Genomic DNA, 23,194 nt, shown 5'->3' with positions numbered 1-23,194 from the left:
GGTTGGAATAATGTATAATTCAAATAAATAAGTAGATAAATGATAGATTGCAGCGTTACGGTGGCACAGTGGGTAGTACGATCACCTTACAGCAAAAAGGTTGCTGGTTCGAGCCTCGGCTGGGTCAGTTAGCATTTCAGTGCGGAGTTTGCACGTTCTCCTCGTGTTCGCCTGGGTTTCCTTCAAGTGCTCCGCTTTCTCCCACAGTCCAAAGACATGCGCTATTGGTGAATTGAATAAGCTAAATTGGCTGTAGTGTATGAGTGTGAATGCAACGGTGTATGGGTGCTGCGTAAAACATATGCTGGATAAGTTGGTGGTTCATTCTGCTGTGGCGACTTCTAATTAATAAAGGGACTAAGCTGAAAATAAAATAAATAATTGATTTGATTGAATGAATGAACGAATGAATGAATGAATGAATAAGCATTGTAATATTATTAAATTATGTTTTATTTTTTACCAAAACTTTCACAGAAAACACACTGAAAACATGTAAAGCAAAGTGTGTGATATTTTAACATGTTGTGAAAATGTAATGATCATGTGGATATCAATCATTTATTCATTTTCTTTTCGGCTTAGTCCCTTTATTAATCTGGGGTCGCCACTGCGGAATGAACTGCCAACTTTATCCAGCATATGTTTTACGCAGCTGATGCCCTTCCAGCCGCAACCCATCTCTGAGCATCATCCACACACACTCATTCACACTCATACACTACGGACAATCCAGCCTACCCAATTCACCTGCCCCGCATGTCTTTGGACTGTGGGGGAAACCGGAGCAACCGGAGAAAACCCACACGAACGCAGGGAGAACATGCAAACTCCACACAGAAACGCCAACTGACCCAGCAGAGGCTCGAACCAGCAACCTTCTTGCTGTGAGGTGACAGCACTACCTACTGCGTCGCCTGTGCATATCACAGGTGTTTCAAATGTGATTTTATAGCTCACGTGATGCTTATGTGGTTTTTCTGTAAGTAAGATTTCAAGATATAGTGCTGGCAGCTTTGATTTTGAGTTTTGGCAGATTTTATTTTCCTTGCATATTTTTTTTTTCAGCTTGACTAGACGTTGACTTTAGGTCTATTTTAGACCTGAGGCTCTGTGTTAGTAACTTGTGTTAGTGTGAATTGACTCTGGAGGACTAGCAGAGCTGGAGTTCTAGTTGACAGTCACTGGAGAGATGACTGCAGAGCAGGTTATGACAGCTCTCACTCCTGATCATCCTGCTGGAAGTTCACGCTTTCATGACAAACCGCTTGTGACACTCGCTGCATGAGAAAACCCTTTCATGACAGTGTGGCCGTCTTCTAAGAATCATCCAAAACCAGCATAACCTGCGTCTTGGTGTAGATGGGATCCCGGTTAATGCTAAATGATATAGGCAAGGTTTTTCTCCGTCATAAGATGAGACATAGATTTGGAGCCTCAGGTCTCTGGTACGTCACAGTTAATTAATGTTGATTATCTGATTCTGCATGTCTGGCAGAAGCTCACACAGATGCCTTAATGAATCACAGTCAAAATGTAAATGTCTGTTCCTTTTGGAAAACCTGCTTGTTCATATGCAATTTTGCTTTAGTCATAGCTCTGAATTATCATACGTGAGTTTTTTCTTTAAGTCCTTGTAAAACAATATTGAATAAAAATATAAACTAAGGTTTGTATTACACTGTTGTTCAGAAGTTTTAGGTCTGATTAATTTTTTTCCATGTTTAATTCAGAACGCATTTTTCATGCTCATAATCAAACGTTTCGTAAAACATGATTATTATTAAAAATGTGTTCAATTTTAGACTGGCCTTAACATAATTTAAAATGTATTTTATTTCTGTTCTGGCATGATTGAATTTTAAGCAATTGTCTGTCCTGTTTTGAGTGTCATGTTATCTTTTTAGAAATAATTAATGTGCTGATTTTTTGTTTAAGGAATATTTCTTGTTGTTATTATAGAGATTATGAAAGGGAAGGAAAGGCTTATTATTTTATTTACACGATTAAATGAGGTACAGAAAATGTAAAAGAAAAACTGTGCTGTCACATTTGATTAAGTTAATGCACCTTTGCTAAATGAAAATTTTACATTATTAAATGGATTTTTTTTTTATAGATTTGCTGTGAAATCACTCCCCCTCAGGCCACAAGATGTAGGTAACTTTTTTCTTCATATTATAAAATACAAGATAAGTTATATATTTAATAACAAAAGACTCACAAAAAAGAAACAAACCTGCATACATACATATTTTAAAAGAGCAAATGTGTTATTTACAACATATTTTATTAAATAATATAAAATGCCCTCGAAAACACGCATTGGTCTTTAATTCATGGATTAAAGTGACGTCATAAAACCATTACAATAATAAGGATTGCTGTTTTTTTTTCTAGCCTGCTAATCGTTTAACAATTGAATGCCTGATTACTGGACTAAACTTCGCTGGGGTCTCTTTTTTTAAAAGATTATTGGGCTAGCATTTTATATATATATATATATATATATATATATATATATATATATATATATATATATATATATATATATAGAATATATATATATATATATATATATATATATATATATATATATATATATATATATATATATATAGAGAGAGAGAGAGAGAGAGAGAGAGAGAGAGAGAGAGAGAGAGAGAGAATATATATATATATTTCCAAGGAAAAATGTCCCCTATTAATGTAAAGCCATCACAAAATGTACAAATTCATGCTGATATGCTGTCCATAACTCTACTATGCCTAGGGCATTTCCAAACTTTTTGCAGCACACTTTTAAATTGGAAACAACATATTGTGACCGGGACACTCTGTACGGTGGCTTTGTGTACAGCCTGTCATCACTCTGAGCAATCCATTGAATTAAAACGGACGACAAGTTGCCGCAAAGTGTGTTTAGGCCTCTTTCAGACAAATCACACTTGTGTCCTCATTAGCAGAGTGGCACATGCTGTGTGCATAACTGGAAGAACTGACAGAGTCTCACACTGGTTCGGTTGCAGTATTTTCTGGCGCACGGTAAATCAGCTTCTGACTCTATGATGTCATTTTCTGTCAGGTGGTGTCACCTCAGTGATTCATCATGGTTGCATTTCTTGGTAGATCCACTCTGTGCTTAGGTTGCCGGTGTCATTTGGGATTTTCATGTTTCCCACTGTCTTGTGGTGAAACTATGGATGCCAAGGAATGGGACTGATGCTCCGTGACATTTATGGAAAAAAAAAACAACAAGCAAAAAAGAATACCTCTTTCACTGTGGTGCTGAGTGGTAGAAAGCACATGGCAGAATCTATTCTAACCACATGTTGTAGCCAGTAAGACTTGGTCGGCCTGGCAGTGCATTTAGGATGAAGGTTTAATCCGTTTGCATAGTTTTAAGAGAGATTTAGGATGGATTCTGGATTTGGCTAAGCATTTAACCGGGTCATGACTCATAGTTTCAGACAGAGACTTTTCTTTCTGTACAGTTTTGTCTTATTTGAAAGAGTGTGATGAACTTGTTTCTAAGATCTTGATTTTTTTTGTTCATTCATGCGCATTCGTTATGCATTAGAGGCAGCAATTAGAATTTGTCCTCATGATGATTCAAATATAAATATAATTTTGCAATGTAAGCAAAGTTGGCATAGTCTGAAGCAGTCTAATGAAAGAATCGTCCTTTATGTTCTGGACTATGTATATTAAATATGTATGAAGACAGGTGATCTTTGTCTACTAAAGAAAGAAAATTGATCAATCTATGCTTAATACAAGCAAGACGTTCTATTGCTTTGTGTTGGCAAAGGGTTTGTTGCCCCTCCATTGGACTGTGGTTGAGAAACTAAACATGTTTGGCTCTTGAAAATTTTACATAAGAAAAAATCCTCTGAATTTTGTGATATCTGGAAGGTACTTTGTGAAAAATGGCAATATCGAAGAAGTTTTAGAAGTTTGAAGTTGTGGAATGTGTGAATTTGGTATTTGTTTAGATTTTTGTAATGATTATTATTTATTTTATTATTATCAATATTATTTTTATTATTATTTGTTTCTGTAAACCTGTCTGTGGTAAGAATTTACTGTAACGCCTTGTAAAGACATGCTATACAAAAAAGAAAGAATCATGTTTTGTTAAGATCACAATTCTCCCACATTCTTAGACAGTTAAAAAATCCGGCTTCCACACAATTCCATTTTGTCCCAAGTTATTTTAATTTCTTTTACAAATTTAAGTGGATTGAACTTAAAACAATTAAATTGTCAATCTGTGCAATTGAAAACACTATTGGTTAGGTTTAGTGAAGAAGGAGGGTGGGTTAGTCGATTGGTTGGCCAGTCAGTCATTCAATCAGTCAGTCAGTCGACAGCGGCCTCTGGTGGATTTATGGGATAAGAGCAGGCGTGAATGGCATTCACAATAGAAATTTGAAATCTCAAAAAGCATACCCAGCTCCTGGGAGGTATTTGACACTCTCCAGAAATATATATAGTGGTACGTTTTCAGAATGAGCCTGTGTTGTTTGATTAAGTGTATAACAATGACAATAACAATCTTATGTAATTTCCTAGAGGTTCTGATTGATGTTGATTGCTTCTGTCTTTAAAAGATCTAAAATAAAAATAAATGTTATACATTTATTTGCATTAAATGGTTAAACAGATATTGTGATATTCAATACGTTTATCAACCTGAGAATATCAAGAGCAATCAGAAAAACAAAAACACTTGAAACAGCGCAAAGTTATTTTTTTGCTGTCTTATTGCCTTCCTTACTTGGCTTGATTGCCTGCTCATACCGTATTTCAGCATCTATACAAAAATTGTTACAGATTTTTTATTGAGAACCATCATGTCCACTTTGCTTGGTTTCAGAGATGCACATTGACATGTACTCTATCTATATTGCCTGATGTGCTGAAAACTTGTTTCAGAGGGTGTACTAATGGCAGCCACACAAAGATAATATAGTACCATTGTGAAATGTAAAATGCAGTATGTACATTGGCTAAATTTCAATAAATTTGATATATTGCGCTGTCATATTCAATACTAAAAATACTTGTCTTGGTTCAATAGTGGACCTGTCCTAATTTTTAAGTGCTTGATTTGAAAACAAAAACATTTTAGCAGAGTTTGCATGATTTTAATATTAGTTAATTCACAGAAAAGTGCCACAAAGTAGAGGCAAATCTAAGCTGAATTGAATTTTGAAAGGCAGGATCTGAAAGAATCATGACCTGTCACCTATGCCTGTGAAATATTTGCTATGCTAAATCTTTGGACCTGTCATCGATTGAAAATCCTGCTGTGTGAAAGACTTTGGGATTCAGGGAGGGGATTTAGACCACAATTGCAGAACTATTAGGCTTTGCAATAACTTTAAACAGAAACCAAGTAGAAACATTTTTCTCAGCAGCAGCACATTGCTCAGTAATTGAATTCCATCACTAATCAGACAGTCATGACAGAGTTGTCTGCGATTGTTTCTAGTGTAGTCATGCAGTGTGTATCCTCCTGTCTCTGATCCATCATGCAGTGTAAACACAGCATCAACTGAATGCCACCTCAGAGAGTGGTGCAATGTGAAAACAACTGTCATCTGACAACTTTGAAAATTGCACAGCGTGAACTCCACATTACTTGTCGCCACCTACTGGCATAATGATAAAATCTGATATAATGTTTTTTTGAGGAGTAAAGTTATTTTCCAAAGGTAATTTACTCAATATATTGTTTGATCATAGATATCACAATGTGTGCGTCCGTGAAAGTCACATCGCAAGATATGCATTGTTGTGTTGGAATTATAGATGACCAGTAACATCAGGCCAACACATGAGTTTTGTGGAAAATCATGTGCATGTGTTTTTAAGGTATCTAACTACGTAAGCATATTTTTGAGAGTTCAAGCATTTTAATAGAGCATAAAGATTAATTTTATCAAACAATTTATATGATGAAGACTGTGCATTGTTAATTTACATTTGATTATTCAATTTCTTTAACCGAATACTGTTAGACTCTCTGTAGAAAACTGTAGATCACTGTTGATTTCACTTTAATATTTGCTCCGTTGTGTTTATGACTGCATTTTATTTATTTTATTTTTGTCTCAATATATTTTATTATAAATTTCGCGATATATATCGCAGAGAAAAAAATTGCAATGTCAAATTTTTCCAATATCATGTAGCCGTATCGTGCATCATTCACCCATAGACATAATTATTACATCTAAACCACTGATATTTATAAATAACAGACCTGATCAAACTAATTCAAACTAATTGAGTCCTTTAGGCTTGTTTGAAACCTACAACTGTGCTGAAGCAGGGTTGGATCTAAACGGTCCAGTTTGAAACCTCTGATCTAAACCATACTTCTGGGTTATTTTTGCACATTTGCACCACACACTTTCTTACCATCTCTTGATACAGTATCTCTAGAAAAAAAAAACATTGGGCCTTTCTGAGTGTGCTTCACACAGGTGAGTGGGATTGAAAAACCACCTGTAGAAACACTCTTCTTTCTGTATGCACTGGACACTTTACTTTAACTCCATCCTAGGTAAAACAATGTGTATTTTTTAGTGTACCACAAATTAAAGGTCTGCATTCCTGCGGCTGTCCCGCGGGCGCCGCAGGACCCGACCAGATTTCTGCGGATCAATCGGGCCAGATGCGGCGGCCGTAAGCGAGCCAACGCTGCTGCATCCGCGCCGGAATTGATATAACAGCAAACGCCTGTGTGTCTGCTTGGTGCTTGTGTGTGTGTTAGTGCGCGCGCGTGCATATGAGAGTGAGAGAGCTTAGTCTGTGTGTGTGTGCTTGGTGCTGTGTGTGTGTGTTTATACAGACAGCTTGGCTGTCTGGACTGTATAGCTGGGTGATTTTCGGTTTTGTTCTCCCCCGCTCTTTAGCGGGATCGGGCGCGGTGGCCCGAAAACGGGGCGGGTCGGGCAGCGGGACAACAAATTCTTAATATAAGCTGGAGCGGTCGGGTGCGGGCGGGAGCGGGATTCAAAATTTAGTCCCGCGCAGATCTCTACCACAAATCATGTTGCACTACTTGTTTTTTTTTCAACCTTAAATACCTCTTTTGTGCAACATCTTGTACAATATTGTTCTGTCTTGCGTAAAAGTACTTGTATAGTCTGTCTAAGGTTATGTATATAGTTTTTATAGTATATGTATAGTTAGTTAGATTATCGCTCCGGTATGCTAGTTATCTATAGGTTTAAAAAAGCTCTTTTGTGTAGTGTTGTGTTCATATTCATGATTATAATTAATAATTATTTATGTAGCACTGTGGTCATGCAAAACACAACATTGCCTTCCACTATATGTCCACACATGAAGAGGAATCACAATAAAACTCAACTTGAACTTGTATTTGATTTTTTTTGCAACACTACAGATATATTCATACTGTGTTGTTACTGTACAAAGAGTAAAAACTGACCTCTGGTTAGGGTTGTGCCAATCGACGATAGTATTGTGTATCGACGATTGGCAAAGATATCGCCAAGAGCTGAAACCTAAAACTAACTTGTTTTGCATTAATGTAGAACTATTGCATGTTTTAAGTGCATTATTGAATAAAATGAATAGTAGTATTATTTTAAACATCATCATTAATAATAAGTTTACTACAAATAATATGACAGCTTCAGCTGTTCACATCAACATCACCTCACCAACACTTTTGGACAAAAATGAATCATTAAGATTGCTCTCTTGCGCTCTCTCTCTCTCTCTCTCTCTCTCTGTCTCTGCAGCAGCAGTTGAAGCGCGAGCTGCACATGAGGGCATAGCCACATCTCAGAGAAAATTAGTTTGCAACTTTGGTGCCTAAAAATAATAGGCTAAATGACAAAATGGGATTTAATTAACAAACAAGTTAAATAAAACGATTTGTAAAAATGAAACAACTGAAGAAGAAAATGAAAGAATTCTGAAACCAGCTCAAACATTCAGGAATAAAACTTGTTGCGGTCGTTGGTCATTTGAGACTGCTTCATAACAGCACTCCCGCAAGATTCTCTCTTGCTTTCACAAAAAGCTATTTATCTTTTATATCCGTTATTAATAGCCTATTTAAGTTTTAAGCGGGGCTATAGGCTATATTTTCAGTGTATGCATTGACTGCTCCTTTAAATAAACAGAAAATACATACTTGTCTTATTTGTGTTTAATTTGATAGAATGATAAACACGGACATGCGCATTTTTCAGAAAATAACCTATTTATTTAAATAAAAAATATGTTACGCCTATATCTATTTATATAGGCTATTAAAATATATTTCATTATTTAAACTAGCCTATATTAAATTAAATTACAGTCTGTATTTTACCAATCATTTGGCATTAAAGAATTATTAAACTGATTATTAATAACTATAATTTTCAAATAATTATCAAAGAACATTTTACTGAGCTCAGTGAAAAGTTTTAGGTCAAATAGGCTATTTAATAATTGAGAAATTTCTGACTCGCCGCAGCCATGTCTAAAATGAAACTGATCAGAAAACAGTAAACACATAGCCTATGCCAAGCACAATAATTGTGTTAGATCTTAGCAAATACAAATGTGACACTGTTGACAATTAGTTTTGTCATGATTAGACCTGAAGCTGCACCATGCTCAACTGAACAAAAACATGAAAAACTTCACCGCATATTCACTATCTGCCTCCTGTCTGAAAGAGCATCCTTGTTTCTTCTGTGCCTATATAAATATAATTTCATTTGCTTTCATCCATGTGCATTATATCCATTTTGCAGCAGTCCCACGGGCCGAGGATAACGGCATGAACCCGAAGTCACCATCAAATTCTGTCCCGCGCCACACTGTTGCATCGAGTCTTGTTTGAAATCATAGTGTCAGCCAATATTTAGCTGTAAGAGCGTGGTGATTTGCATTGGTTTGAATTATTATCCAAGCTCAAACGTCATGCAAATGCAGTAGGTTATTAAATAAGTAAAAAATCAGCCGAAAGGTTATTAAATATCTTTAGATATGGTTAAATATAATAATCAAATATTATGTATACATAAACTTAACACTGCCGCGCCCCCATGCGATAGTATTGTGTATCGGTGATCTCACAGGGGACAATATGGTGATCTGAAAATTTCCTATATCGCCAACACTACTTCTGGATCAGTAGTAGCACAAACACTGGTTTGTAAGTTCACTGTGATAGTACTTTTAAAAGTATTAAAATACATAAAGTACATGGTTTGAATTGAGATTGCAGTCTTTTCACAGTTCATTGTGCAGCTCTGACATCTTTACAATCGTCTGCAATGCCTCTAGTGATGGCAAAGGCTGTAACTGGCTTTTTTAGGTTATGTGCATGTATCCAGATGTGGTACACCTGTTCTGACACGATGTCTTTTTCTGAGGTCTATGAGGAAAAGATGAGTGTACATGTCTTGCATAAAGCAAATGGACCGGGCAGACACACACACGCATACATTACACTTTCTCTCTCTTTCTCTCTCTCTCTCTCTCCTCACAGTCTGACACCTCTACAGGGGCCGGGCCCTGAAAATTGGCTTATTGAATTGCAGCTTCTTCAGAGTCGTCTCCCGGCTCCTCTTTTCCGTGCCCCTGATCCATCAAAGATTGTCACTACAGCATGCTTAAATAAAGAGTCCTTCTATTATACTGGTACATTATCCTTTTTTGCGCAGGTGATGATTAAAGTTAGGGTTCAAAACTTTGTCAAAAGTTTTGCAAATAAATTTGCCAGATGTATAAATCAACTGGATATTGATAATATTGTAAATAGGTTATAAAATGTAATATGTGAGATGTATTAGTCAAATGCATATTGATAGTATTGTAAATAAGCTATAAAATGTAATATGCGAGATGTATTAATCATCTTCATATTTATAATATTGTAAACAGGTTATAAAATGTTGGGCGTCACGGGGGTCAGCAAGAAGGTCACTGGTTCAAGTTCCAGCTGGGTCAGTTGGAATTTCTGTGTGGAGTTTGCATGTTCTCCCCATGTTTGCGTGGGTTTCCTCTGGGTGTTCCAGTTTTCCCCACAGTCCGAAGACATGCGCTATATAGGTAAATTGAATAAGTTAAATTGACCGTAGTGTATGTGTGTGAATGCAAGAACGTATGGGTGTTTCCCCACTGTTGGGTTGCAGCTGGAAGGGCACATGCTGTGTAATGCTGCATTTTATTGTAAATTGGTTATAAAATGTAATATGCTAGATGTACTGGGGGCCGATCACACTAAATGCATTTTTTTTAAGTTGCCGAAATTGCGAGGCGCTTTTTATGTCGTGTTTTTTCTTATTAGTTTTTTTTTTTTCACTACGAGTGCGCAACGGCAAAACCTTTATGTCAATGTATACAACCAAATAAAGAAAAAAATGGTAGAAGAACTGTTTTTATTGAGGAAATTTGGTAAACATTAATAATAAATTATTAATGATATGGAAGTAAAGGGTTTAAACATGGGTCCTTGCTGAGGATGAAAATGTAAACTTTTACTTCATAATGTTATTTAAAATATAATAATGTAAATTTTAAGGCAATAATTGGTGTAAAGTGTGTCAACTAAAAACTATTTTTATATTTACATTAGAGGAAATTACATTATTATTATTATTATTATTTTTATTATTATTATTATTATTTATATCATTATTATTATTGTTATTATTATATTAAATATATATCTTTAATATATCTTTATTTGTATAGCGCTTTTACAATGTAGATTGTGTCAAAGCAGCATCACATAGAAGATCATAGATTTAAGCAGTGTAGTTCAGTTTTCACTGTTTAAGTTCAGTTCAGTTTAGCTCAGTTCAGTGTGGTTTAAGAATACTGAGAGTCCAAACACTGAAGAGCAAATCCATTGATGCGCAGCTTTACAGATCCCGAACCATGCAAGCCAGTGGCGCAAGCGGCGAGGAAGGAACTTCACCAATTGGTAAAAGAGAGGCTGGAAAGCTGGACCTCAGCAAAGACTCATCTGTCCCTGGAGCATCACAAGAATCAGTCTCATAATATTAAATATAAAAAAAATAATATTAAATATTATTATAAATACTACTAGAACTACTACTACTACAAAAAATATAATAATAATAATAATAATAATAATAACCATTATTATTAATTATGAAAATAATAGTAATAATAATTTGTATATACATTGTATATACACCTACTTTACATTTTGTGGTCACAAATTCTTTTCTTTTCAAGCAAATATTTCTAAAACAGTGCATCACTTTCCATATGTTATCGCTGAAACAATAGGCTCAGCCTCAGGACCTGCTCTCTCAATCTACTCATTCACTGCTTTATACCCCTGCCTATTTTCCAACTATAACAGTGCATTCATTCTCATCTCCCTTCATCTGCTCATAATAATGCACTCTTTATCCTGCTTTCTCGCACTCTCCCTTTGCCTTTCTCCCTCAAGTTAATTTTCAAATCAGTAGCTAAATCAATCCCCATCAGGTCACTCAGGGTCACTTCCGTCTGTCTGAAATTTCGAAAGCGACGCAAATAGACAGTCATCAGGCCTCGTCTCGTGCTCTACGTGAGAGATATTGCCCCCGTCTACAAATGAGATTAAAAATTATTCAAAGCTCATTTCAAAGGGCATTCCATAAATCCTGTTCCACCACCTACCTGTGTTCTCCTGCAGGAGCGGAGCACGGAATGCATCCTTGGTTTGAGCCGAGTAAATAAATCAATAGGTCTTCTCCCAACGGGGGTTACATAAATAACCTGGAACACTGCCTCTGCTTGTTAAGGCAGGAAATGATGGCAATGACAGATCGATGGCATGGTGTAGAATGCCAAAGTGCCTGTCCTAGACTCTGCTGTCTTTCATATAATCTTTCACCTTGCGCTGGGAATGTGATTATTATGTGCTTTCATCTTCGCCTATTGGATTGAAAGCTTTTGCTTGTGTGTTATACAGTATATTTGGGAGAGAAATTGGATTTTGCTTTGTTTTATTGTGGCATATTGTTACTGTGCCCTCCACTAATATAGTCATTCTTGGTAAACATGAGCAACAAAAAAAGGCATAATTGTTTAATATTTTGGTCTCAATATTGACAAAAAAATCTCTCACTGAGAACAATTTTCTTACAAAAAAAAAGCTATAATAATGTAATAATAATAAAAATAATAATAATAGTTATTATTATTATTAGAATAATTAAAAAAATCTGTGTTGTTTAATGTGTGCCACAGTTATTGGCATCAATTTATTTAAGCTAAATATTTTTGAAGTACCTTTATAGTCCAATTTATATTTATTTATTTTATTTAGTCATTAATTCATTTTCTTTTTGGTTTAGTCCCTTTATTAATCTGGGGTCTCCACAGCGGAATGAACCGCCAACTTATCCAGCATTTGTTTAACGCAGCGGATGACCTTCCAGCTGCATACACACTCATTCACACACATACACCACAGTCAATTTTAGCCTACCCAATTCACCTATACCACATGTCTTTGGGAGAAACCAGAGCACCCGAAGGAAGCCCACGCGAACACAGGGAGAACATGCAAACTCCACACAAAAATGCCAGCTGACCCGACTGAGGCCCGAACCAGCGACCTTCTTGCTATGAGGCGATCATGCTATTTTATTTAAAATTATGTTTATTATTTTTTGTACAACTGGGTGGCAAAAAAATGGAAATTCTTCATCCAAGACATAAGGGTATGTGAAGTATGTATGTATATATTATACATTTGAGGTAACATAGACCATACTCACTCATTCATTCATCCCAATGGATAAAAGCAAAAATGGCAACATGCTTTGATTCACATCAAAATGCTAATTTCTACCATCAGCAATGATTAAGATATTTCAGTAAACTGAACGTGTTATTAATCAGTCTGGAGGTGCACTGTAAAATATTTTTCTGTTTTAGATTGTTTGTGCCGCCTTAAAAGTTTACTTCACTTAAATAGTGAAGTTGTCTAAACTTGTTAAAGTTGACAGCACTTGGCAATTAAAGTCTAATGGATTTAGTCTAAGCTTAGTTAACTTAAATAGATTGGGTTTTGCAATTAGGAATGATGATGATAGGACTTTATAATTCAAGTGTAATGGAAATTGTTTAAGTTTAGTGAACTTAAATGTTGAAGTTGACCCTATCATTCACCCACAGACTCATGCACCATCATCAATTTTGTTTATTCAATGCATATATACCACTTATAACTTATAACTTTGGGGGAAACTGAAAGAAACCCATGCGGACATGAGGAAACATGCAAACACCACAGAGAAATGTCAACTGGCCCAGCCGGGACTCTAACCAGTGACCTTCTTGCTGTGAGGCAACAGTGCCAACCCCATATTTGACGTTACTTACCTTTAAATAACGGCTTCACTACTAGACCATGGTTCATTTAAGAATAAAAACTGTTTTTTGAAGTCTGCAAATTCAAACTTCACTAAACAAATCACATTGCAATGAGAAAATGACCATCAGTGTCGCTAGATAAACTTTTTACATTTCTGACTCAAGCAAACTGTGCAAAACCGATATTTAAAAAATTTAAATATATAAATCTGGTCAAAAAATATCTAGTGAAATATTATGTACTGTCATCATGGCAAAGATAAAATAAATCAGTTGTTAGAAATGAGTTAGTAAAACTATTATGTTTAGAAATGTGTTAAAAATATCTTCTATTAAACAGAAATTGGGGGAAAAAATAAACAGGGGGGCTAATAATTTTGACTTCAACTGTATATACAGAATGCATAGAAATGCAATTTTAAAGTGTTATATTAAGTTGTAATAACTAATTGGCACAATCATTTTTTACAGTGTGGACGAATCTGTATACCTTGTGCCCTTAAGCTGTTATGTGGATGTTTGAGTGGCCAAAAAAACCTCCAAGAACCACAGCTGTAGAATATCTAAAGTAAGTTGGGTCTTGAAGTCAAAAACATGCTTTTCTTACTTATAAAAAAATCAAGAAGCATTTTCTGTTAATTAATGTTGATTAAATAAGCTTATTTGACAGCGTAAGCAAGATTATTTTGCTTATATCATTGGCCGATTATTTTGCTTATTTTAAGGAAAACTTGCTTAATTTTTGACTTGTTATTTCAGAAAACAAGGCAGTATTTTTAGAACTCCTTGATTTGAGAGTTTGCAGATATTTGAACTAGAATCAAGACAAAAAACAAACAAGCAAAAAATGTTTTGCAGTAAACATTTTAAGGGTCTCAAGAAAAAAGCCTTTACTGTCATCCAAGATAAACCCAAGCGTCTTATTTTTTAAAATACACTTTGAGCAAAAATATAATCATTTTTTTTACAGTCGTCTTTGTTCATTTACCAACGGTGCCAATATTAGTGTATATAATAAATCACACCTGCTTCATTTGCCACCAACTCCATCAGTGGTTGACTACGAATGACTAATAGTCACATTGAGCTTAGTTACCTATTGTGACATCACCCTCAGGCTCTTACCATTTAGCACTATAGACTTGATTCCGTCATGTTTAATGCCGGCAATTGCGTCTGACATGGTGATCACAGTCTCTGTTGATAGTTGTAGGTTGCTTTATATCTAAGAAGCAGTTTGTAGATCAATGTTCATTCACTTCAGTGAGGAACGGTGTAGTTCTGGGAACTCAAGCGGCGTGAATATGCCCGATTTCGGCTCTCATTTGCAGAAGCACTGACCCACGCATCGGCTGTGTGCAATCAGGTCCCCGGCTGCCCATTAGAGTAAATCACTCCAGAACAGAGGAGCTTAACGCCTCATCAGGAGCTGAATTTCCCTGGCCAGAATGAAAGTGGCTATCAGCCTTTCTTCTTTACAACAGGAAAGGATACTCATGTTGTATGTCTTTGCAGTGGTTCTGTTTCATGCTTCAGTGTGATTTGTTGAAGGGTTTTTGTGTGGAAACAGGATTAAAGAAATGCTTCAGTCTAAAAATAATAATAAATAATAATAATAATTTACCTGACTGCACTTAGGTAATTGGAGTTCAGCTAAATATAAATGTACATGGTTTAAAAACCTTTACGGTAAAGAAACGACAGCTGTGTTTGCCAAAACTTTGCTGTTAAAAAAAGGAACCATAGTAAAGAAGAAAAAAACACACACAAAAAAGGAAGTGTTATGCAGGGAATAACTGGAATTTATGGTTATTAACTGTATATATTATGGAAATGTACTGTTAGACAGGTTACAGACTTTTACTGTAGCATTTTTACCATTTTTTACCGTTGAAATTATGGTAATTTTTTACAGTGTATTTTCAGTTTATATAAAAGGGTTGTTGTGTTTGTTTGATCGCAAACTATATTTGTCACGGTCACCAGTGAGCTATTCTGAGCAGATCGCTGGAGAACTACACATCTGTTACTGAACTATACTACAAATTCTATCATGCACCTCACACACACACATCAGTTTCTGATTCTCTCAGATTACTCGCACACAGCTGTAAGCTCATGATGAACTGATTACTAGGAGTATAAATACACCTCACATTCACACACACAGTCCTGAGTCCTGTTTGTCTGTAACGTTACAAAGTGTACCCTAGTATAACCTTGTTGTGTTTCCTGACCCTTGTTTTGTTCTTTGTTTTTCCCGTTTGCTGCCTGCACCGATCACTGCCTGTAAACATCACCACGCTTTTGAAGTACCCACGTGATATTGTTTGTTTCTGTTGACCATTGCCTGTCTGACTAAGCTGTGAATAAACTGCATAAACTTTTACTTGTCTTAAAAAGACTTAAACTTATCTTAATAAACGTTGCTCTTTGTGAAAATGGAGCAAATAACATCCTCAAATACTATATTACACTCTCAGATATAAAGGTACATGAGCTGTCACTGGGATGGTACCTTTTCAAAAGGGACAAATTTGTACCTAAAAGGTCCATATTATTACCTCATGGGCTCACCGTGTTCGTGTGGGTTTCCACCAAATTCTCTGGTTTTCCGTACAGGTGAATTGAGTAAGCTAAATTGGCCGTATTGTATGTGTGTGAATGAGTGTGTATGGATGTTTCCCTGTGATGGTTTGCAGCTGGAAGGGCATCTGCTGTGTAAAACATATTCTGGATAAGTTTGCAGTTCATTCCCCTGTGACAACCACAGATTAAAAAAAGGGACTAAGCCGAAAAGAAAATGAATGAATGAATAAATAATACACTCAAAAAAATGATATGTTGGTGTTAATTAACTTTTTTTTGTCCACTGGTTCCACGTAACCGAGTTAAGTTACCTTTAAGAAAGAATATTAATTTTAGTGAACTTAAGTTAGTTACATAAAGGTAATATAATGTTGTTTAGTTCAATCAACGTAACATTTATAATTTAGCTTTAATCAATGTAGTTATTTAAGTTCAATTATTCTAAAATTGATATTGTTTTGTTTAACCAAATAAAAAAACAGTTTCCGTTTCATTGAGTTTATTCCATAGCATTTTTACAGTTTTACACATTTTCCAGCAATAAAATGATTATCAAAATCCAAATACTGTCTTTATCTGTATCTTCAATTATTACAATAAATTAAAATATTAATACTATTAAAATAATAGTAATACAAGTATGAAGCAAATTGAAAACAATAAATGATTAACAAAAATATGCTTACAAAAGCATCATAAAATACACTTTTCAAAATAATACTTTTCATATATTACAAAAACATTCAAAAATAATATTCTGCCTTCAAATGATTCACAAAAATATACTTAGAAAAATCAAGTCTTCTTTTGTAAACTATACTGTACCTTCTTTACACTGAAAAAGCAGATAACACTTCAGTTGTTCAAAGAAAGATTAACATTTTAAAGCAAAGTAACACGATCAGCACTACACTATAAATTAGACCAACCATGACAGTACATGCAATAGCTACACACATTCATCTCTCTGACACTTGCACCATTTATGCACATTTGCACCAGACACATTCTTACAACCACTCCCTATATCTAAAAAACAAAACATTGTGCATGAAGTCTGCTTCACACAGGTGTGTGGGCTTGACAAACCACATGTAGAAGCATTCTTAATTCTTAAAATTTTTTGTATAATTAGCACATCTTGGGTGTATCGCCTCTTCCTGTTGATTTGCTGAATGTGTCCTCAATTGTAAGTCACTTTAGACAAAAGAGTCTGCTAAATGTTAATGTAACTACTGTAGATTCATAAGGTGGTGTTGCACATCAAGGTTTGCGCTTCATCATGCCCAGCATCCTAAAAAAGTCAGGTAAAAAATAAAACATTTACCAACAGATCAAAGGTGAAAGGAGGAATTGGTTTAAGAGGAAAATACAAAATGTTTAAAAAAATAAAATAGCTTACCTTGTACTCCCTCACTTAGGGGCTTTGAGGATGCATTCACACCTTTTTTTCCACTGGTGATGTTCTAAATGACATGAAATGACAATTATTAATTTACTAAATAATTAGTAGTTAAAATTACTAGTAATTTTTACTGTACATCATTTTAATGTGTGTATAGGCATCTAAAGGCATAGTACCTGGATGATCCACAGTCTCCTCAGCCAGATATGCGACTTTAGAGGTTGAGCTGTAAACCTGTGAGGGAGAAAATAGATGTGAGTGAGCAAAAATTTAAAATAATAAAATATAATAATATAAATAGCAAATTAAAACGTGTTAGATGACCAAACAAATAAGCTTACATTAAATATGTCATCATGCTAGATGTCATCCTTTTTAAGTGTCACAAATGCATTTTTGCTGTTTTTTTTTAAGTTAACAGGCTCGAATAATACAATTAAATAATAAATAACACTGTGCTAACACCACATTTTAATTAATATTATGTAAGTTATCAAAACTAGCATTCAAACTCGACAAACTGCTTGATACTCATTTAAAATAAAGACCATCAAATCAAATAAAAAATCAAATCACTTTTATTGTCACATTATCAGCAGCACGTGTGCTATGATTAGTGAAAAGCTTAGACTATTCTAACATGACTATTCCTTACTACCAACGTTTGCAACTTTATTTTGGGGGAGTTAATATATACCAAGTATAAAATTTCACAGGAATGCAAAACAATGAATCTATAACGTTACATTTATCTGTCTATAATGTGGAAAAGACACAGGGAACATGGCAATTTTATAGCAATACTATACACAAACACAACATAGTATTACAAGAGAGTACATTTATGATTCAAATGTTGTCACAGCCTCAGTATAAATACATAAAAAGTAAAAAAAATCTCACCTGTGTGTCCACATTGGGGAAAGCTTTGTGCACGTTCTCAATTTGTACTGTAATCTTCATCTTTTGATTCCCATAATATGGCGCCGAACTGAGAGTGATTGTTGTGGTTTGAATCTTCTTACTTCCTGTGTTGTTTTGAAACTGCGCATGTGCAGATATTCCTCCACCTATTGACCAAAATGCAGTACTGCAGAAGCAACACAACTCCCTTTCATTCATGTTAATTAAGCGAGCTGTTTAAATGTGAAAACTTACTTTTTCTAATTTTTTCCAACACAACACTTTTATTTTTAATACACAAACATAAGCGAATTGTTTAATTTAAACATAGTTACATTCTTTGGACCAACTAAAGCCATAATTCATTTTTTTGAGTGTACCCCATGGGTACATACTAATACTTAAAAAGTACAAAAGTATTCCTCTTGAAAAATGTTGGAACTAATATATACTTTTGAGGTTGCAATACAGACCCTTTAAGTACAAAATGTGTACCTTTTTGAAAAGGTACCACCCCAGTGACACCTCACATACCTCACATAGTGGATTTACCCTCAGGTACAAAACCTGTAACTGGTGCAGTAGCTTTTCTAAAAGTACCTTCTCAAAAGGTCAACATTTGTACCTTAAAGTTACATATAAATACCTAAATAGTACAAATGTTTACCTCATAATACCTTAAAAGTACAAAAGTATACAAAATTGTATACAAATTGTAATTTAAGGTATATGTGGACCCTTAGATAAGTGGTACTATCACAGTGACGTACCTTTATTTCTGAGAGTGTTTGCTTCTCAAACCCTTCTTTTGACCTTGCCATCAAAAGAAGTCATAAACAGGACAACACATCTGGACAATCTGGCATCATTACAAAAAAGGAGTTATGACTGCTTTCTCTCTTATCCATCCCAAGAGCCCGAAGACCCACACGACCTATTGATCTACTGCTGTCATTGAACACCCTGAACGCCATTATCACCTCAGCGTAACAGCTTTTCCTTCATCTCGGCATCTTCTTGTGCTCGCTAGTTCATAAATAACAATTATACTGATAATAAAACCAATATTTATTCTCCATATTCAACTGGAGGCTCGGAGGCGATGTTTTATGCGTGTGATGGGGACATGAAGGCCACCTTCATTAATGTAGTGTGCTGATGGATTGGTTGTGTGAGCCGCCGCATACAGGAAGACGCGTTAAATGTCATGCCGCGAAACATGGTCTTCTCACTCTCAGAAAGCACACAGTGGAGAGGAGCACTGACCTTTATAGCACATTCAAACCTGCTCAGAGAGATACAGGAGGTTTTTAGTGTGTTCTTAAGTAGTTGGGATAGGATCTTTTTGGATGTGTGATCTAAAAAAGTACCATGATATTAGTTACAAAGTAGCTAGTTACTATACACTGTAAAAATATCCATAAATTGACAGTTTTCTAAATTTTGTGATTCATGTTTTTTTTTTTTATCTTTTATGCTTTTGAATCGCATTAAGGGACCTTGATCTTCTGCCAACCTTTAACCCTTTAAAGGTGGAAAAAGGTGACTTTTATTACTGTTTTTAATAGTTTAAAGTGACATATTGTCTGGGTTGATGTTGTATTTTATGCTGCAAAAAACTAATAATAAGTGCATTTTTTGTATTTTACTAATTAATTTATATATTATTTTCTTATGCATTATACATTTTTTTTAAACTACTAAAATGCCCTTTGTGAAAATGTAGAATTGAATTTTCAACATTAAAAGTTGACAGAGCAGTGATCTAAGTCCCATTAAGTACTCTTTTTAAAAATAAAGCACTGCTTTAAGAAATGTAGTGTCGTCATATTTCAAATACCTCAAGTAAAAGTCATTTGTTTTATTTTTATTTTTTTACTGACAGTGTTCTTGTCTTTTTTGTAAAATTATTTCAGTTTAAGATTAAGTGTAAAATAAAATATTGGATAGACAATGAGCAAATAAGAAAACAGTGTAAAATATGTAAAAAAAAATAAATTAAATCTTTTCTTTAATTAAACATTTCAAAGCTTGTTTAAAAATGGACAAAAATGTGTCTCTATGGCCTTAAAAGTATGTGGTAGTTTTGCCAGTGCTATTAAAAAAGATGCATTGTCATGAACGGAAAAATCGACCATACTTTGTTAGTGCAAATTCCTATATGTAGCTTTGTGATTTAAGCAAATAAACAATTTTATACTTAAAAAGGGTCATAATAAAAATCACATTTTTTTCAAAAGTAATTAACTAGTACTCAGAGTAGTTTTTAAAAGAGTAATTTGTAAAACAGTAGTATAATTTACTAAAAATGTTATTATTTTAGCAGTGTTATTGTATTATAACTTGAGTACAAATATTCTGTTCTTTTCCATCTGTTAGAAAACATCAACAAATAGAATAAAAAAAAATTCACAAGCACATTTAGTGCAGGTTTATTATATAATTAATATATGATTATTTATTATATTATTATTATTATTAATAATTGTTTTTATTTGTAACAAATGATAGATAGTTTCTATGCAGTATTTTAATAAATTGCTGAGAAAACATTTCAGAAGTTCAATACATTGCATGTCAGTCTGGGTTTATTATATTCTTAATTATTAATATATTATTAATTAATTATTATATTTTATTTTTTTGTATAAATCAAGTTCCTATGCAATGTTTTAATGGGTTGCTGAGAATACATTTCAGGTGTTCAATACGTTGCATGTCAGTTTCGAAAATAAAAGTAGGTGCTGGAAAAAGTGCTTAAAAATCTTTGGTTTTCATTAGGCTGTGCCTGTATGAACCCTGTATGAAATCAGTGCCACAATTTTTAATCGTGAGGTGATGGTAAATTAAGTGATGGTCAATTGTATACTCTCTCTGTCGTCAGGTCGTGTGATGTATGTTGCTGAACTGTATTTAAATGTTATAACTAAAAACATAGTTATACATAGGGGGGGGGGGCGCACTGGGGGGCACTGGCTTATTTTTAGAAATAATGTTCATGACAAAGATTTAATCTCTCTGTATATTATATATATATTGCACATTATATATTATAAAAAAATAAATATGCAAAAACACATCTGTATAGACCTACGTGCCTTTTGGAACATTTTTATGTGGGAAATAAATTTTTTTTTTTTGCTTTATGGGTTGTTGTAAAAAGTTTTAAAACTGTTGGCATAAATGTGCCTACATAGTATTATCATAAGACATATTTAAATAAAGTGTATCACTCACATGCATACAGCACGCTTTCCTTAACACAAGACAGAAATGAGGGATGAGGATCAAGTCTATATGCCTGCTGCACGTTCCATCATAGACACAGAGCAACATCCAATATTCTTTTTGTCACGAAGTACGTCGACAAGCAGCCCATACAATCACATTAGCGTTTACATTTTATGAAGTGTAAATATTTCATTTATGACAGAGTTAAATGTGCTCAGATGAAGAAAAAAACAGTCGAAAAATCTCTTGATCACGTTAAAATGACAGTTAAGTTGTGTGCATTTATACACATTTATACACACGTTTGCACTACTGAGAGCAGGAGAGAGACAGACAGCACAGGTAAGCAATATCTTCATAATATTTTTTAATTAAAATAAAAGATCAACAAATTAATCTGTCTTGACAGTCTTTACGTGTGAAGGCATTATCTATACACAATATGAAATCCCAATTCGAAAAACACTACAAACTCTAAAATACTATTCATGAAAATACTTCAATAACAGACAAATCCAAATGCCCAACAAAAGCGAGCTGCGCTCCAGACCAGCTATAAGCTTGATGACGTATAATGCTTCCGACACCGCCTGTAGTCCCATTTGCAACTTGATAGCAACCGTCTTTTTAAAGAAGCGTAACCGATTTAAAAAATTAAGAGTGAGATGTAACTGATGTGTTTTATGTCGTAGAACAAAACGTGAAAGTATCTTGAGTTTGTTTTATCCACGAACCTTATTTAAGCGATTTTTCTAAAACCCCATTCAAAAACCCCATTGACTTTGGGACGAGGGAACCGGAATTGCTAAAATGCTAACTCGCTTCCGGGTTTTTGCATACAAATTGACGTCAGATTTCCTCCACTGTATTGACCTTATTCTAAAATGCAGAAGTGCGCCTGTTTTCGCGATTGTCTTAGAACTTCCGTTTCAGTCGCCTATGGGAGAAATGACAAGGAATAATAAACGGCAAAAAACGGTCAAACTACTTGCTCTACAAACAAATGTTTGCATGACTATACAGACCAAGTAGAATAATATAACAAGGAAATATCAGTTTGCAACATCAAACAGCGAAACGAGCAGTTTTTAATGTCTAAAAATGAATGGAAGTGAATGAGACCGGAAGTCCGGTGCCAAAAAGATTCAAATGGCAGCGCCCGCTCGTCTGCGGAGAATAAAGTCAATAGGCAGGGCTTAATTTGCCATATTGACCATTACACTTTTCCTCATTCAAAACTATACAAGTGACACGTCTTGGTGTGTTCTATAGTCTTTACTATGGATCAAGTTGTCAGTTGTCATAATCAAATGGATAAAAACAAGTAGCTATAAATGTATTTCTTAACTTTAAATAAGTTATTTGAGTCACAAATCCACAATTGATACTTAAGACTGTATATATACTATACATGTATACATGCAGTGCATTTTTTTTATTTTAAACATTTGTTCCAGGCATGTTTTTTCTTTCTTTCAGGCAAACCAATTTATCACATTATAACTCACTCTCCTCATATATCTCGACCACAGCCGGTATTTGCCCCTTAAACCCACAGTCTAATCAAACAAGTTGAGTATCACACCGTAGCAGCACACTGACAAACAGCCCCCAAACCCACCATCAAAGCTCCTCCAGAATAACAAATATAATGCAATCCGTAACTCAGAGCGTGTGTGG

At 34.6% G+C, this 23,194-nt stretch overlaps 2 long non-coding RNA genes across 10 annotated transcripts in view; one reads left to right on the top strand and one right to left on the bottom strand.

The window, feature by feature from the left end:
• Positions 1-23,194, top strand: part of LOC137488661 (uncharacterized) — a 331,464-nt gene that overhangs the window by 43,164 nt on the left and 265,106 nt on the right. The window lies entirely within an intron of this gene.
• On the bottom strand, positions 16,461-18,379 carry LOC137488588 (uncharacterized). Its single transcript, XR_011007697.2, has 4 exons — positions 18,284-18,379; positions 17,557-17,614; positions 17,378-17,441; positions 16,461-17,269 (listed from the first exon to the last, which is right to left on the bottom strand). It is a non-coding gene; the product is annotated as an uncharacterized lncRNA (long non-coding RNA).

This window comes from Danio rerio, chromosome 20 (genome assembly GCF_049306965.1).
Source record: "Danio rerio strain Tuebingen ecotype United States chromosome 20, GRCz12tu, whole genome shotgun sequence".
NCBI classification, from domain to species: Eukaryota; Metazoa; Chordata; class Actinopteri; order Cypriniformes; family Danionidae; genus Danio; species Danio rerio.
The sequence above is the reverse complement of the archived record's forward strand: the minus strand, read 5'-3'. Positions and strand labels throughout refer to the sequence as shown.